Source organism: Ctenopharyngodon idella, chromosome 19 (genome assembly GCF_019924925.1).
Source record: "Ctenopharyngodon idella isolate HZGC_01 chromosome 19, HZGC01, whole genome shotgun sequence".
Lineage (NCBI taxonomy): Eukaryota > Metazoa > Chordata > Actinopteri > Cypriniformes > Xenocyprididae > Ctenopharyngodon > Ctenopharyngodon idella.
Window position 1 is genome coordinate 1,499,994 of NC_067238.1, and position 18,488 is coordinate 1,518,481.

At 35.4% G+C, this 18,488-nt stretch overlaps 1 protein-coding gene and 1 pseudogene across 1 annotated transcript in view; one reads left to right on the forward strand and one right to left on the reverse strand.

Moving 5' to 3' along the window:
* Nucleotides 1–18,488, forward strand: part of rnmt (RNA (guanine-7-) methyltransferase) — a 210,518-nt gene that overhangs the window by 6,494 nt on the left and 185,536 nt on the right. The gene's annotated exons all lie outside the window — the stretch shown is intronic.
* Nucleotides 5,947–17,915, reverse strand: LOC127501305 (serine/threonine-protein kinase pim-3-like; annotated as a pseudogene).

Below are 18,488 nucleotides of genomic sequence, written 5' to 3' on the forward strand. Positions count from 1 at the left end.
CGGGTGCACATGCAAAATACTGGTGATGACATCTCACGCAGCCACAGTGTGATTTGCATGCGCAATCTGTGAAACATAATATGTCATAATACTATTACAACCTATTGATGTATTTACCTTCATGTGCATGATCATGTCTTCCTGTGATTTCACTAAGTACAAGTACAACATGTCCCTGGATCAGCTTCTTTGTTGATCCTGGAACAACATTCCAATCAACCAATCAGATTTAAAGTTTACAGTTTATGTCAAGTTGAGGCTTACAACCAGGGTTAGAAGCATCTACATCAGTGTTATTCACCAATAATTTCCTTCTGATTTCAGAGATAGTTATGTGTAGGGTTAGGTTTAGGGGTAGGGATAGGATTAGGACTAGATTTTCGGACAGAAATGTTGTTCCAGGGTCAACAAAATACATTGATCCAGGAACATGTCTTACTTGGCAAAATCACGGTGACCCTTGTTGATGGAGGAGGGTTGTATTGCTCAGAGGTTGCTCTGTTAGCTCTGGAGACTTAATTGAGTTCTGTTTTGTGTCATTTAAGTATCAACTTTGATGTCAAATGTTTAAAATTATGAAGAGAAATAGGTCTAGTTGAGTTAATATTGAAATCTATTTTTGGAAATCTGTTTTTTTTTTTTTTTTTTTTTTTGGAAAAGTCTGTCAGAAAGCACAGTTTGAGACATTGTTGAGATCTCTTTGAAACTCTTTGAAAAGAGGAGAGAGTCACTTTCTCTGGAGAAAAATAAGAAGCAGAGGCTTACTGTAAGTCTCCATTTGATCTCCATTGCATCGCATTGCTGTCTAGGAGAAACAACTGAGATACTAGAGATCTCATTTGTGATTTTTGCTTTTTTGAACAACTCTTTAGGTCTTGGAAAAAGTTGATGAGACTTATTTGCAGACATATTTTTACATATTGAGATCTCTGACTTCTGATTGTACATCATTACAGACTTTGGTGTCTTGACAAATCTGAGCCCCATTTGAGACATTGTTGAGATCTATGAAACACTAGAGGAGACGTGAGGTCCTTTAGGAGAAAAACCTAGTGAAATCTTTTATTGCACAAAGGTTACGCTGCTGGTCTTGGATGAATTTTAAATCAATTTTAAATTTGATCGGTAGCCAGTGCAGAGAGGTCAAAATGGGCGTAATGTGATCAAACTTTCGTCTGCCTGTCAACCATTTGGAGACACATTAGAGTGACGAATGACTTACTCCATAGTACAAGGAGTTGCAATAATCTAAGTGAGATAAGATAAATAAATTAATGATTTGTTCAAAACCTCTAGCGGAAAGAAAATACTTGATTTTCATTAAATGTCGTAGATGGAAACCACAGCACTAATTTGCTTCTCAAAATTTAGTTTGCAGTAATAAAAAAAAAAACACCTAGGTTTTTTTACGCAAGGAGTAATGCAAGAAGAGAGATGACCAAGATCAAGGGCACTATCATCGTATGACTTATTTAAACCAAATAGAATAACTTCATATTTGTAATTCATTTAAGCAGGCTAGCTGCCGTCCTGAGGATTCTTTGTTTTTATGCTGCAAAGTAAGATATAACTGAATATAAGCATAATGACACTCCATGTTTCTTAAAAATAGGCAGCATATATAACGAAAATGGAATCGGAGCAAGAATTGATCCCTGGGGTACACTACATACAAGAGGACATGGGGAAGAGAAATATTGACCAATATAAACATTGAACCTTCTGTGTAATAAAAAAGAACAAAACTATTTTAAAACAATGCCCCACAGTCCAAAACAACTCTCCAACCTGGAAATAAGAATATTGTGGTCGACCTTATCAAAAGCAGAGCTTAAATCTAAAAGCACCAAAGCAACAGCATTTCCTTTATCAGTTTCCAATAAAATGTAATTTGAGACTTTTGAAAGAGCAGATTCAGTGCTGTGGTGAGATTTATAACCCAATTAAAATCTTTCAAAAATACTGACTTCAGATAAGATTGCAGCTGGGTTAGCACAATTTTTTAAAGAATTTAAGAAAGAAATGGCAGGTTAGATATGGTCTAAAATTAGTAAAGTTAGTAGAATCAAGATTTGTGTCTCTTTAGCAGTGGAGTCACCTTAGCAAGCTTTAGATGGGCTGTTTACATGACACCGTTTTCACCTAAAAACTGAAAACTTTTTATGCGTTTTGGCTGTTCATTTACACAAAAACAGTGTTTTGGGGGCCTGAAAATGCAAACTTTTGAAAAAAGGTTTCAAAGTACAAGTTTTTTTTTAAAACAATACCGTTATCATATCTGTGTAAACAACTAAAACCCGGATCTGTGAAAACGGTGACGGCATGCACATGCACATGCCCAAGATCATCGAGATTGGACCGTGGATGATTGGAAGAAAGTGGCCTGATCTGACGAATCAAGATTCCTAGTGCATTATGTCCAAGTCCAAGCGTGGATGCGCGATTACCGACAAAGGCTATGGCCCCTGGATGCACTGTTGGGCGGACACAGGCTGGCAGCGGTTTTCTTGGGACACTTTAGGCCCCATTATCCCAATAGCATAATTCCTGACAGCTATCAGTTATCTGAACATTGTTGCGGACCAAGTGCACCCATTCATGGCAACTGTGTTCCCTGCTGGTGATGGCCATTTCCAGCAGGATAATGTGCCATGCCACGCTGCCAGAATCGCCAAGCAATGGTTCGAGGAACATGATGGTGAATTTCTGTTAATGGCCTGACATGAACCAAATCGAACATTTGTGGTTCGACTTGGAAAGCGAGTTTACGCTACATCACCACCACCCCGCAATGTACGGGAACTGGAGGACCTGCTGTTGACATTATGGTACCAGATACCCCAGGAGACCTATCGCCACCTCGTCGAATCAATGCTTCGCCGCGTGGCCGCTGTTTTGCGGGCTAAAGGAGGTCCTACATGTTAGTAGATAGGTGGTCATAATGTAACGGCTCATCTGTGTAATATCCTATTCATTATTTGATTATTTAAATCTCCTGTTTAAAAATTAACTTTTCTATGGGTTTTAATGACTTTTATGGTCTTGAATGGTCTTTGATGAGACATATTTAACTTCATGTTGATATCTCTGACATCTGAATGTGTATCATTGCAGACTTTGGTGTCTTGATAAATCTGAGCCCCATTTCTTTGGCAATTGCAAAGCCATTGTTGAGATCTCTAGAGTTTCATTTGAGATCTAAAAAAGCCCTCTATAATTGGCCGTGTTTCCTTTAGAGTCTAACAGACAAGCGAAAGACTTGTGCAATAGTCCCCACCTGACCTCCATTGACCTCCATTGCATCTCCTTGGTGTCTAGAATAACCAACTGAGAAAAAGAAAGTAGGAGACTGATGCAAAATCTCCATTTGATCTCCTCTGCATCTCATTTGAGACAATGAAAATCTCATGAATCTCTAGAGGAGACACGTGTGAGAAAACTTTTTTAATCAGGACAAAAGCAGGAGCCTCCATTTGATCTGTATTGAATCTCACTGCCATCAAGTAGACAGAATGGATATATTAAAGAGATCTCATTTGTGAGTTTTCTTTTATATGAGCAGATAATTCTCCAGCTAACAGGATGATGTTTGCAGGATAAAAACTGGCCTTATCTATCCTGTAATGTTCTCCCAGTGTTCAGGCACCAGTTGGCTCTGAGCCTGCAGCTCTATCAGCCAGTCCATGCACTGCCACGGGCTCTTATCTTTAGATAACGTCAGCTTTAGCGTGGATAATGAGAGCTGTATAGGAGGGCAGAGCTCTCAATGATTATCTGTTACCTAACCACCCGCTTACTCCCCACAGGCGTGAGGAGCTGCTATTTCAGTCAGAAGGTGAAGAGTAGCTATCCAACGCTCTCCAGCAATTCAATGGTGTGTGTGCAGGTTTGTCCTTTACTCACTTTGTTCCAAAGACAAGGCTTTAGAGGGTTTATCCTGTGAAGACATTGGAAGACATCAGTTCATGTGGGCTTTGCAATGTCAGCAAAAAGGTGATGGTGCTGCAGAGATGATTCACAATGAACTCAGAATGTGGTTTTCAATTATAGATGGTGTTGATGACATCAACTTAGAAACTAAGCAGCCCTAAATATGCATCTAGGCTACAAATAGTGCATTTGTATTTTCTAGTGTATTTTACAAGCAGTAAATAGAGTGCTGCAGGGATGTCATATTTTTGTAGGCCAAAACCCAGAAATGAGATACATTTTAGCACTTCTAGTTCCATCATCTTGAAGTCAATAGGTTTTTTGAATGGGTTTTTGGTTAAATGACTGAAATAAAGTCTGCGGTTAACTCAAGCTCAAGATATTTTCACTTTTCATTCTACAACAAAATACATCAGTAATACCCCACTTATGATTTTTTTTAATGCTTTTACTTGAAAAAGGCAGTTGCTAACAAGTGTCTAAATGGGACTGCAGAGGTTGTCTGGGACATTAAACGTCTTCACGTTGAACAGATAAACTCATCTACTCACTAGTCCACTTTCACAGCCTCTTTGTATTTATAATCATGCTCTTGCAAACTATTCTAACTCAAACTTTCAGGGAAAATGTTTTTAAATAAAGACTGAAAGAGTTTTTGGAAGCTTAATGATGATGTTGAAGTCAACCTATCACAATGAACTCAGAATGTGATTTTCAATTATAGATGGTGTTGATGACATCAACTTAGAAATTGACTAATGTGTTTACATGTAGTTTGTTTAAAGCCTACGTTTAGGTTTTGACTTCTGGTCTAGGCTTCAAAATTCATAAATGTTGTGTTCCATTTGTGACGAAACTTGTAAGAATCATAAACTTTAGTTGGTCACAGAGCTTATTTTCCTGCTATAATCTAAAAGCCAAAAGAAAATCCTATTGGGTTTTTGTCTAGAGAACTACGGTGATGTGAACTTATAAAAATACATAAATTGGCCTACAAAAATACATCACTGCAGCGTTCAATTAAAGTACCAAAGTGGAATGTTCTAGAAACATGAATGATACCTCAAATCATGTGGCTTATTGAGGAGCTATTATTGATGCTATCATTTTTCTAAGCAAATGGACTAAAATAGATAAAAAAGTCCCATAGGCTTACATTGAAAGAGGGGCCTAACCTTATCCAGAGACCAGAATGTCATAGAAACATGTAGGCTTTTTTGGCCTGAGCCATTAGTGCAACAGAAATATTCCAGAAATGAAAAAAATTGTGTGTGTGTAGTAATAAACACAAACTATGTAAATCAGTAAAATCAGTAGTTTTTTTTTCTGTTTATCTATTTGTTTTTTTATTGAATTATGTCATTTGCAGTGCTTCATGAGATTGTAGTTCTTTCTCTCATTAAAGCCTTTATGTACACAAACTTTCCAAAAACTTTTTTGCTTCAAATCAAAGTTTGTACTGTTGTGATTCTCTTTTACTCTTTAACTCTTTACCTAGGCCACTAAAAAAAGTGACTGTTACACTCAGAAACCACACACACACACGTTTGTTTTTGTGAATTGTGGGAACATTCCATAGGCGTAATGGTTTTTATACTGTACAAACCGTATTTTCTATCCCCCTACACTACCCCTACTCCTAAACCTACCCATCACAGAAAACATTCTGCATTTTTACTTTCTCAAAAAAACTCATTCTGTATGATTTATAAGCCTTTTGACAAATAGGGACATAGGGTAATGTCCTCATAAGTCACCCTCTCCTTGTAATACCTATGTCATACCCATGTCATTATACAAATTTGTGTCCTGATATGTCACAAAAACACGTGCACACACACGTGTAGTGCGGTACAAATGCAGTTTCTTGATATGTAATCACATCTCTAAAGATCCTAAATGTAATTCTCAAAAATGCAGTTTTGATCATGATCACACTTTTGCAAAAATAAGATGAATCAGAAAAAAGAACAATGTACTGCAGTCGAAGGTCACTGCATGCTGAGTTTTAGGCTGTTAGCCAGAGTGAGCTATAGCTGCCAAATAAAAAACAAAAAACAAAAATTAGGATGTGCAGGAGTGTGCAGGATTAGGTTGACCTCAGTGATGCTTGCAGGTGTGTGTAAGCAGACAGGTGGAGGTGTTCAGAAACAGATCTTGGCTCCTCTTGTAAAAAAGAACTGCGCTTAAGGCAAGACACTCCATAAATCTCAACAGCCAGAAAACAATAAATTTTCACAATTTTTAGGAATAGAATGTATAAAATCAGGCGAATTACAGTGGTAAGAAAAAGTATGTGAACCACTTGCAGAATCTGTGAAAATGTGCAAAATTTTAACAAAATAAGGGAGATAATACAAAATGCATGTTATTTTTTATTTAGTACTGTTCTGAGTAAGGTATTTTACATAAAAGATGTTTACATATAATCCATAAGACAAAAAAATAGCTGAATTTATTCAAATGACCCAGTTCAAAAATTTGTGAACCATTGATTCTTAATACTGTGTGTGGTTACCTGGATGATCTATGACTGTTTTTTTGTTGTGTGATGGTTGTTCATGAGTCCCTTTTTTATTCTGAGCAGTTAAACTGAGATCTGTTCTTCAGAAAAAATCTCCAGGTCCCAAAAATTCTTCAGTTTTCCACCATCTTTTGCATATTTGAACCCTTTACAACAGTGACTGAATGATTTTGAGATCCATCTTTTCACACTGAGGACAATTGAGGGACTCAAACACAACTATTAAAAAAGTCCACACATTGCATTTAAATGAACACGCATTTTGATTGGTAATGACAGTCATACGTCATTTCATGACGACAGACGTAACACAACACTGTCATTATTTTTACGCCAGCTAGAGGGCGCATGACTTTAAAGCGTAAATATAGGTCGTAATAAGGTGCTTGAAAAACGACCTAAAGGGTCTTTTTTTTTTTTTTGGAGGACAGTCTGAATATAATATTAATGAAATAAAAGGCCACTTAAGTGTGCTTAAAGAGAGTACACTTTCATGATGTCACAAACGCTGGCTGTAATGAATGCGTCTTGAAATAAATCCAACAGGAAAGCTACAGTAGAATCCACAAGTACAAAACTGATGACACAGAACAAATAACAGAGTAAACTAAGGGTTTAAATACAATTGGAATGTATGTAGCAAGCCGGGAGGGGCCTTGGGAGGGCCGTAGGAGCAGAGCAAGGCCAGTAACGTGAGGGCTAATGAGCATCACCTGCGCGCCACACCAGCCTCGAGTCTCACGGAGGAGCTCCGGAAGGATAAAAAGAGTGACAACAGTGAAGGACGAGACAGAATCAGGTCAGGACTATATGTATAATTTAGTTTAAGCGGCAGTTGTCCGTGAGTGACTGCCGCTTTACTTTTGTTTTGTTATTTGTTTATTTTATGATTAAAAGTTTATGTTGAACATTTTCCGGTTCCCACCTCCTTCTTTCCTGAACTTTAAACATTGCTACAGGGAAATAATGAGGAAACAAATGACTGACAGGTGAATGTAATAAGTAACTAAGGGAACTAATATAAACAGGCAAACAGAGAGAAAACGAAACTAAAACAGAACATAACAGAGCATAACCCTGACACATGACTGTTTCTTAGCACTCTTAAGTACACTTTTTAAAAGTGCTCTTTGTTATGTCACACTAAAGGTTTTATTTAAGTTTTTGAACCACTGTTTTAATAATCTTTTGTTGTGCTTTAAAGAATATTTATTTTAATGTGTTTACTAAAATACTAAAGCACAAGTACTTAAAAAATTTAACTGTAATGTGTTACATTCAAAGTTTTAAATGTACTAAATTGCAACTTCATCATTACAAATGTGTAATTACTAATATATATATTTTTTAAAAATACATTGTATACACGTTTCAATAGAAATAACATTAAAGCATATTTTAGTTTACCATAATTGCTTGTCAGTAAATTCAGCAGTAACCATTAACCATATTTAAAAGACGATAGAAGTGATTATAAAATTACATAAAGATGTACTTAAGTCAAGTCAAGTCACCTTTATTTTTTCTATAGCGTTTTATGCAGTACAGATTGTTTCAAAGCAGTTTCACAGTGATAGATGAATGGGAAAAGCTCTTTCCACACTGTAAAACCCAATAAGTTCAGAATACTCAAAATTTGTGTAAACACTGATTACCTCAAAACATTTAAGTAAAGCAACTCAAATATTTTAAGTAAAGAATAATTATAAATAACAATTAAGTCAAACTGAATTTTTAAATTTTATTTCATGTTGAAGTCCACTGTACTTAAAACTATTGTTTACCATAGATAATGTTTCTTATTTTTTCAGTTAAGTGTTAGTTAGCAACATCACACCAGCATGGACTTAACCACCAAAGAGACTATCACTATTTACTTGCATGAACTGTTAATCAACATGCAGTAAAGCCTTAAAGTTTCACAGCCCATTCTCGACCTAACCACAGGCATTACTCTTCACCATGATGGTAACCTTACAAAACTTCAACATCAGAGAAACACATTTAAACAGGGGCGGACTGGGGCAAAAAAGTAGCCCCGGACTTTCTGTCACAAATCGGCCCATTACACCCGGTCCGCAACACACCTCACCATAAAACCCACCAACTCATTATGCACAGAGCAATTTTTTTACACCACTTTTTATAACATAAAAATATAAATGCTATTTATACAGAAATATAAATGCTTTATTACTATTGAAATGTTTATCATTAACATTAATGAATGACTGGCATACTTCTTTGTTATTATTTGTCTTTCCTGGTGCACATGGCAAATAGTAAATAATTTTGAAAAAATTTCAAATCTCTTTTCCATACAGGGAAGTTTAATATTACTAAAGTTCAGTACTTACCATTAAATCAGTCCATATATAATAATGCCCTGGTATGGTCTAAGACTTAGAATGTAGTGCAGAATGTGGACTGTTTTATAGTGCCTTTCTAGTGGTTATAGTATTTGTCTTTTCAGGAGCTTGACAACTGTCATTTTATGGAATAGTGGAAAAGAGTGTAAAAAGTCTTATGTTTATGAAAAATACAGCATATTAGAATGATTTCTTAAGGATCACGTGACTGAGGACTGGAGTAATGATGCTGAAAATTCAGCTTTGATCACAGGAATAAATTACATTTTACAATAAATCCACATAGAAAACAGCTATTTGACTGTATTTTCGATCAAATAAATTCTGCATTCCTCTTTCAAAAACATTAAAGAAGTCTTATTTCAAACTTTTGATCGCCATGCAGTGTGTAAAATAATGCATGTGAACTAATAAGCAAAATTATATTTTTATTTTAGACATTTTCCTAAGACGGGACATAGGCTACTTGAATATAAAAGTTGCCGGTTTTGCCATGTTTTAGTGTAAGTTTGAGAATGATATTTTTAGTTTTATGAATCATTTTCAAATGAATTTGAAATTACTGAAGAAATCCTGACAACAGATAGGCTACACAAACATTCACTCTTATCTGACATGTTGAAAACTGCTACGTTAATGTTTCTTTGTACATTGTGTGACGAATAACGCAAAAGGCATTCAAATATGAAAAATACAAAAAGGTCAGATGTAGTTTGCATCCCTGGAAATGAATGTCCGTTGTTTTTATCGTAAACAGTAGGCAAATATTGCTGTATAATGTCTCGTCATGTTCAGCTGCTTATCTTATCTAGTCGGCTCGCATTCTTGAAGCATTAAAAAGTGCCACGCTGCTCGGTTTCTGTGGACAGTAAATCCCGCCTCCTTCGATTTGATTGGATATCTCAAACATTTTGACATTTACGAGCGCTATTAGACAGACTGAGCACACTAAACGGATTAGAGTTTTTGCCTCAAGTGGGCCGCGCCCGCGCGAACAATTCGTCTGGGCTGACGGAAGGATATAGACTACGTAAATTTAATATAACTCATTCTTAACACATATTTACGTTGCAACGGGCCGGCCCACACTGTCCAGCGGCCCACCGGGAAAACTCCCGGTAGGTCTACTACTCCAGATGGCCAGTCCGCCCATGCATTTAAATACCAAAATAACAGAACATTAAACAAAAACACATCTTCCCCTGTATTAATCTGTGTGCAAAAACACAAAATAACACTCAATTTCAACATTTATTCTCCCTTACCGAGTGTGACGCAAAGCATGCTGGGATCTTGAAATCTGCTGCAACTCAGAATGGATTCTTCTGATAACGTCGGTAATGTCGGCAACGACGTGACATGGATTACGTCACTTTATATTGCTCAGTAAACTTAAAAATAATAATTTAAGTATAAGGGTTTACTCAAAAATGTTGAGCTACACAAAAATAAAACTAAACTCCTCGTTCAGAAAATGTAATTGTTTTAAGTTTGGTGGATCCAAAATGGTCAATTTTCATATTCATGCGTTTTATTCATATTTCATGTTAATCATTTATGGCTTATGATTTATCAATATTACTTTTGATTTCATATATTCATACTCCTACTCCATATCCTCATCATATTTTCAAGTATTTACTCTTTATTGTACTCCTTTATGGTTCTTCTTGTATCTTTAAGAGTAGGCCTATGCTTACTATATTGAATTGTTCTTCAAAGTGTTCCAATGTGACAGGTTATGTTGACATGTTTGTGGTTAGATATTGGACGCCTTCCAAGTACTGCAGAAGCGATGATATGTTCAGAATTAGTTGCTCATTTGAACTTGACGTACCTTTGTATGAAAATATGTCTGTTTCCGTTTCTTCAGACATGTGATAATGCAAGATCTGCAATATTCTCTTAAGGGTGTCAAAACAACACCTTTTTCATCTATTTTCATCTATCTTTGACATTTGACAAGTCACTCTGACCTAGCCGTTAAACCAACTATGGCATAATGGACAAGTCCATTTGACCTTTTCTTATTAGACCAAAACATAAGTTTGAGTGGGATGTAAGTTTTCCTATGCTTATGGTATAAAATGGACTGGGTCTTTGATAGTTTAGCTTTTTCTTTGCTCTTTTTGCTTCTCGCATGTCTTCTGCGTCTTCTATTTCTGGCTGCTTCTGCTTCTTCTCTTCTACCTCTCATTTCATTCTGCAAATATCTTGCAAATATAATTTTGTTCCTTCTTTCTCTATATTCCGATCTTCATCTTCATCTGTTAAGATACAATACTCTAGATTTTATTATAAACTATTAATTACTTCATTAATTTGTTTGTCTCTATAATTTTTAATTAATAAATTAGTTTTTCCTCAAGTTTTTTGCATCAAGTTGCATCAATGATTTAACAGACTTTAATTGCAGTGTACTCAATCTTTATAAGTTAGTAGTTCTGTTCGGGTTTACAGTGACAGACCACATCTCAGGACCCAGTATTTACATCGGACAAGTGGTGACCCAGCACAAAATTGTGAATTATACAAAAGTAAACGAAATGTCCTTAAATATTGAACATTCAAATGTATTCATATTATCATTTCATTTTGTATTTTAATTATTTTATTTCATATTATTATTATTACTATTATTAAAGAAGGATTTCGCAGAACATATTACTTTAACTTCATCACGCTGTGAATAGAAGATAATGTCGAACACATTGCATTGTGGGATACAGTATTGGTACTGTTCATGTAAAACAACAACAACAAAATGTATTACCAATTAAGCATATAGCTTACCAAAAGTGGTCAAATAAATAAATAAATAAATATTGTTAGGTACAATGTACTTACTGTGTTCATATTGTTATGCAAAATACTTTTGCTGCTATTAAGGTTAAGTTAGGGACAGGTGGTATGAGTAGGTTTAAGTGTGGGTTAAGGGGTATAGGAAGGGTCACCTGTAATTATAGATGCAATTACAGATATTAATTACATGTAGGTATTCGTACAGTATAAAACATATATGTACACGTTAAGTGTCACAATAAGTATAAAATGATTCATTTAAATGTTAGTTCATATTCATAATAGTTAAAGACACTTAAAGACCCCAAAAAGTAAATACTTTTTAGTAGCTTTTGTCTGTCTAGAAGGAAGATGCAAAGAAAAAGGAGGGATCAACAATACATTTTAGGAAAGAAATGTAATTGAGTTCTTTTATTAAATTTTTCACAGCCATTTACAATTCTTAATTTCGTAATTTCAACAGCCCTATTCAACACATTGTGCACATTTGTGCACAATTAAACCTGGCATTTAAATTTCTGACATGTTACAGCAGAAATATTTTGGATGTGTGTGTTTGTGGTCTCTGAACACTGACTGAATTATTGTGCTGGTACATTGTGACTTTGATATAATTAAATAATTAAATGCTGTGTTACGACTGCGGTGCATGTGAACATAGGGGTTTTGTTTTAAGTCATTATCTAATGCTCTATAGATAGCTCACAGGTGAAGTCTGCTGTTAAAGTCCCTTTGATCCTTCAAGAAAACACACACGCACACATACACAAGCCCTTCAGAATCACAGCACACTTCAGGACAGCAGGCTCTGAATGCAAATGCATAAGCAGAGAATATATATATAAAATCATTAAACTGAACATTTGTTAGAATGACTCTTATCCAGAACTGGACCTGCAGAGGAGAGTTCCAACAAATCGGAGATGCTGGTGACCCTATGTGAGGTTAACTGGCAGATGCACTATTTTCATCATGCAGATAATCAGCTCTAATGCTTGTGACCCCTGGAGATGTACAGTACACTGAACATTTCACACCCTAAAAAGCTGTTTTCTTAGTTTAACAAAGCATTTGTATTATGTGGAAAACTAATCTTTGTGAAACTGATCTTTTTAGTGAAAGATCATTTATCACTACAGCATTCCAGTTGTGCTAAATTACAAAATACAATTAAGTACTAATATAACGAAAACTAAAAAAAATCAATAAAAACTATATCGACATATTTTAAAAAACATAATGAAAAAAAAAAATGAAAAAGTGAAAATTTTGTTATTAATTACTCATGTTATGAAGCGACGAGAATACTTTTTGTGCACCAAAAAAACAAAATAGCGACTTTATTCAACAATATCTATATGGGTGATTTCGAAACACTGCTTTATGAAGCTTCGAAGCTTTACGAATCTTTTTTTTTCAAATCAGTGGTTCGGAGCATGTATCAAACTGCCAAAGTCACGCCCCCCAGTGGTGAACCATTGAAATTTCAAAACACTTATGACGTAACAAAGCCTCATTTACTGAAATCACATGACTTTGGCAGTTTGATACACGCTCCGAACCACTGATCCGAAGCAAGAGATTTGTAAAGCTTCGAAGCTTCATGAAGCAGTGTTTTGAAATCGCCCATCACTAGATATTGTTGAATAAAGTTGTTATTTTGTTTTTTTGGCGCACAAAAAATATTCTCGTCGCTTCATAACATTAAGGTTGAACCACTGTAGTCACATGAACTGTTTTAAATAGGTCTTTAGTAGCTTTCTGGACATCTGAAAGTGTTCATTATCTTGCAGGCAATGGAGGCCTCACTGAGTCGTTGGATTTTATCAAAAATATCTTAATTTGTGTTTGACGGTGTGGAGCGACATGAGGGTGAGTAATTAAAGACAGAATTTACATTTTTGGGTAAACTAACCCTTTAACTAATTAGAATGAAAAAAGGAAATACAAAAATTAAAACTAATTCAAAATATTTAAAAAAAAAAAACAGAATTAAAAGATTTATCTCAATACTAAAAAACTGCAAAATACTAAAAGAAAAACTTTAGTACAATAACATAAATATTTCTAAAATGGTTCTTTAAGACTATCACAAAGAGTTCTCTACTTCTATAAAGTCATTTCTACAGTAAAAAAAAAAAAAAAAAGATTTGACATAAATATCTGTTCAAATTTGCCATCAGGCACTATTGTAGAAACTTGTTTCTGTACAAAAAGAAAAAAGAAAAAAAGAGAGAGAGAATATATTGAACATCAAAACCGAATGGCTTTCTTTTAATAATAAAAAAAAGAAAAGAAAAAAAAGTACAGAAAAATAGAGGAAATGATGTTTTCAATTCAGTCCATGTAATTAAGTGACCAAAGACAAAAGAAAAAGGTTTATTAACTCTACAAGACAGTAGACACATATATTTAATACAGCCAAAGACGACATACCATTGAGTTTGCATGTCTGCAATTCATAAGCTTGCTCTTGTTGGTTATAAAAGTAGAAACATTTCAAAGAAACATTTTTATAGTGTTTAGCTTGTAGCTATTGTATTTCTCTGCTGGACTGAACGCTTTATGAGAGCCTTTGGGTGAGGCTGATGACTGTATTGATTTCTTACATTGTCATTTATGAAACACCATATTTCTGAATATCCCTGCAGTAAACACAAGTCACAGTTACTTTATTGTGTTTTGTAAGTTTTATAACCCTTGGCTCAGGGGAGTACCATCTTCAGCCTGAGTTTATATTGAGTTTACTGAAATAGATTTCGTTTTTTACACAAAGTGTGTGTGTGTGTGTGTGTGTGTGTGTGTGTGTGTGTGTGTGCAGATAATTATCTATCAATTATATTGGTCTATTATATTTTTATTTCATACAGTAGCCTATAGTTTTATATAGCTAGAGAGTTGCTAATAACTGATTGATGCACATTTAATCAAATATTTTGTTTTAAAATATTTCTTCTCTGTTCTTTTTATAGAATTTATAGGGTGTCAACGACTTTATTTACACACAATGTTCTTCTGAATTTTATTTGAATCTTATGATTCAGCATCATGAGACTAATAACCTAGGACAAGGCAAATGATTTGCCTTCACTAATCTTTATATGAGTATAGCGTCATCTTCTGGTCATTCAAGTAATCACTGAACTGAGCTTTAGTTTTCTTGTTACTAAAAAATTATTTTGCGTCCTTATTTTTTTTTATTATTTTAGTATAGTAATAGTATTTTCAATATATTTGAAAATAAAATAACATCATTCAAATGAGCAGTGAAAAATGAAGTTTCAAGACAAAGTGTAAAGTTTCCAATATTTATAATACCAGCTAAAGAAACAGGAGTAAGCTTTGACTTATAGGCCTACAGTTTTTTCTATATAAAGATAAATAGAAGTGTATGGAAAATGCAGAGACGTTCACATAAACATCTTTCGTGTTTCCTCCAAACAATGTTTTCTTGAGTATCAAGCAGGCACATGAACATCATTTATGAATTGTGTGTGGCACAAACACATTCATTCAATTCGTTATGCATGATTCAATGACTCACTCATTTCATTAATGGATGAATCAGCGTTTTTGAACGAATTTCTTGATAAATTCATTGGCTAATACATTTTTTAAACATTCACTTGTCGCCACCTACTGGTCTAACTATGTAATTGATACGATCTTCATTTGAAGCGTAAAGTTACTTTTAAAAGATGATTTACTCTTTTGATAAACTTTTATCAGTTGTCACACAGTTGAAACAGACGATCAATAAAATAAAAGTCCATGAAAGGGAAACTAACTATAATCGTGACACCAGTAGCCTATTTCTGTGAAAATTCACATATTCTAAATGTCCTGAGCTGTTTAATTTGGGATGTCTGGCCAAATTACTATATTACATTTACAGTGTAGTAGAAACATAAAAATATGAATGACTAAGAATTAAAAACAGTTCTCTCTTATTTCCTTCTAGCAATGGAAAAGATAGGCCTATGCTTTTATATGCAAAGTTTTATGGCATTTAAAGAACTGAAATCTCATCATAATACTTAAATATATACAAAAAAAGGCCTTAAAATATATGATATATAATATAGCCTAATATATAAATATATACACTTTAAAAAAAGACTTAACGGACACATGCACGCAGCGACCATTGTAAGTCCAAAGTATACTTCGGCTGTCCGTGTTCTTGTGTGTGTGCGGACGTCCAGTGGTTTGTGGTTTGAAGCGTGTATCTAACTGCCAAAGTCACATGATTTCAGTAAACGAGGCTTGGTTACTTAATAAGTGTTTCGAAATTTCAATTGTTCACCACTGGGGGGCGTGACTTTGGTAGTTTGATACACGCTCCGAACCACTGATTCGAAACAAAAGATTCGAAGCTTCATGAAGCAGTGTTTTGAAATCGCCCATCACTAGATATTGTTGAATAAAGTCATTATTTTTTTTTTTTTTTGGTGCACAAAAAGTATTCTTGTTGCTTCATAACATTAAGGTTGAACCACTGTAGTCACATGAACTGTTTTAAATACGTCTTTAGTAGCTTTCTGGGCATCTGAAAGTCTTAATGATCTTGCTGGCAATGGAGGCCTCACTGAGCCATTTTTATCAAAAATATCTTCATTTGTGTTCTGAAGATGAACAAAGGTCTTATGGGTGTGGAACGACATGAGTAATTAATGAAAGAATTTTCATTTTTGGGTGACTTAACCCTTTAAGCTGTAAGATTTGACTATTCTATACTGTATGTTCAGAAAATCAGGAAAAATTCCTATTTTATCCACATTATCCATCTTTTATAAAGCCACTTGGCTCGGGTGCTACTTTTTCCTTGTTTCTTTGTTTTGTATGATTTAAATTACAATTGGTCTTCTTCGTTGTGCTGAATGCCATCTTACCGTTGGACAATCCAGGCTCGGACCAGATGTCGTCATCAATCATCTGCCTGTCTCGTTTTGGAAAGCGTCCACACACCAGCAAGAATAAGAGCACTTCCAGAGACCACACAGTAGCTGGTTTACCGTGGTACTTGCCATCTGTGAAGTACTCAGGTGGGCAGTACTCATTTATGCCTGAAGGAAAGAGATTTTGTTTGATGGGTAAGCTTGAAATCCCACCGCATGTTTTCTCTGTAAAAAAATATTTAATTAAAAAAAAATATATGCTACTTCAAAATTTAGATATATGGTTTATATGATACCAATTTAACTTGTTACTAGAACTTCTAAAACTAGAAGTCTAAAACTACAGGTTTGATGCACAATACATATCACAGAATCTTTCACATCCAGATTCCTGCAGGAGATCCCCGCACCCGAAGTCGATCAGTTTGACCTCAAGTGTTTATTAGCAGGTTCTCCAGATTAATGTCACAGTGGAAAACTCCACGGCGAAAGCACATGTGAGCGGCCATTGTCTCTTGCGTCATTATAAACTGTGCTGTGTCCTCATTAAGGATGTCTTCATGACTGTCCCAAAAATTCCACAGATCTTGGCAGGATGAGGGACGCTCCAAGACCATGATGTATTGGTCAGGTTGGTCCTGCCAGTCCTGCAGCTCAATGATCTCTGGAACTTTGGGACCCCTGTTGTTAACAAGGGTTAACAGCCACCTGATCAACCATAAAGAAAATTGTTACATTTCCAACATGTCAAGTGCACTAAATAGTGAAAATAATAAACACTAAAAAGACTTGAAATGGATATAGTAAGACAAAACAATTTGTTAGCTAAATATTGTAAGGAAATGATGATACCTCAAGGCCATCCTTCAAGCGTTTCCCTTCATGGACAGATCCGAATCCTCCCTCACCAAGCATTCTACCGATTTCATACCGGCTCAGAATGTCGTCTGTTAAAAGATGAATCAGTTTACTTGACTTGAAATATCAAGCATGGACAGCAGTGAGTGTAATGTTTGAGGATATGGCCGTAAACTCACACTCAGTTGTCACTCTGTTGTTGTGATCTGGAGCTGGACTGAGGTGGACTGGAGCTGGAGGGGTTTGAACCTGAGAATTCTGATCTAGCAGGGAATGCTAAACAATAAAGTTCCCATTAATGGATGAACATTATGTAGACTTTATGATCTCTAGTAAACAGAAAACAGTTACACATTTTCAAATGGTCATTTGATTTACCCTCATATTTCGCAGCGGTATCTTGGTCTGATCTGCCTCTCCAGTCACAGAAATGACAAGACGGCAGCTTCTCAAAACTATCCATCCTCCTTCTCTTTCCCATTGGCATCTCGTTGTCCTCACCAACAGTAACGGGCTGAAGGTTTTCAGCCGCATCAGTGCTGGATGTCATACTCTGATGGGAGTCGTACACCTGAGCACTGTGAGAACTTCGTTTTCTCTTTCGGCCAATGATAAAAGACGCTTGGTTACATCTGTGCTTAAAGATACATGACATGTCCTGGAATAAACATCTGATCATGGCTTTGATCGAACTTCAACTGATTTTTGATAAAATGTGTGAGGGTGTGGATTTTTAACGTAATGAATGACACTTCATTCTAAAGAACAGAAAAATTCCCCCTAATTTGTGAATTAGGTTTCCATGAATGGACACTCATATCTAGCAGAAAATTATGTAGACTTTATGATGTTCTATAAACAGACTTTTAAACGATCACTGGATTTACTCTCAGCTTGTCTCTCACTAATGGCTGCAGTGGTCTGATCCTTCACTTTCTGACCCTGACCTGAACTGCAGCTCCAGTGAAGAGTGAGCAGCTCTCCAAAACTACTCTTCCTCCTCTGTCTCTCCTGACTATCGTTTCCCTCACTAACAGGCTGATGATACGCAAAAACAAATATCCTCTAGCACAGGCACTGTACCGTAGTAATTTTTAATACATATAT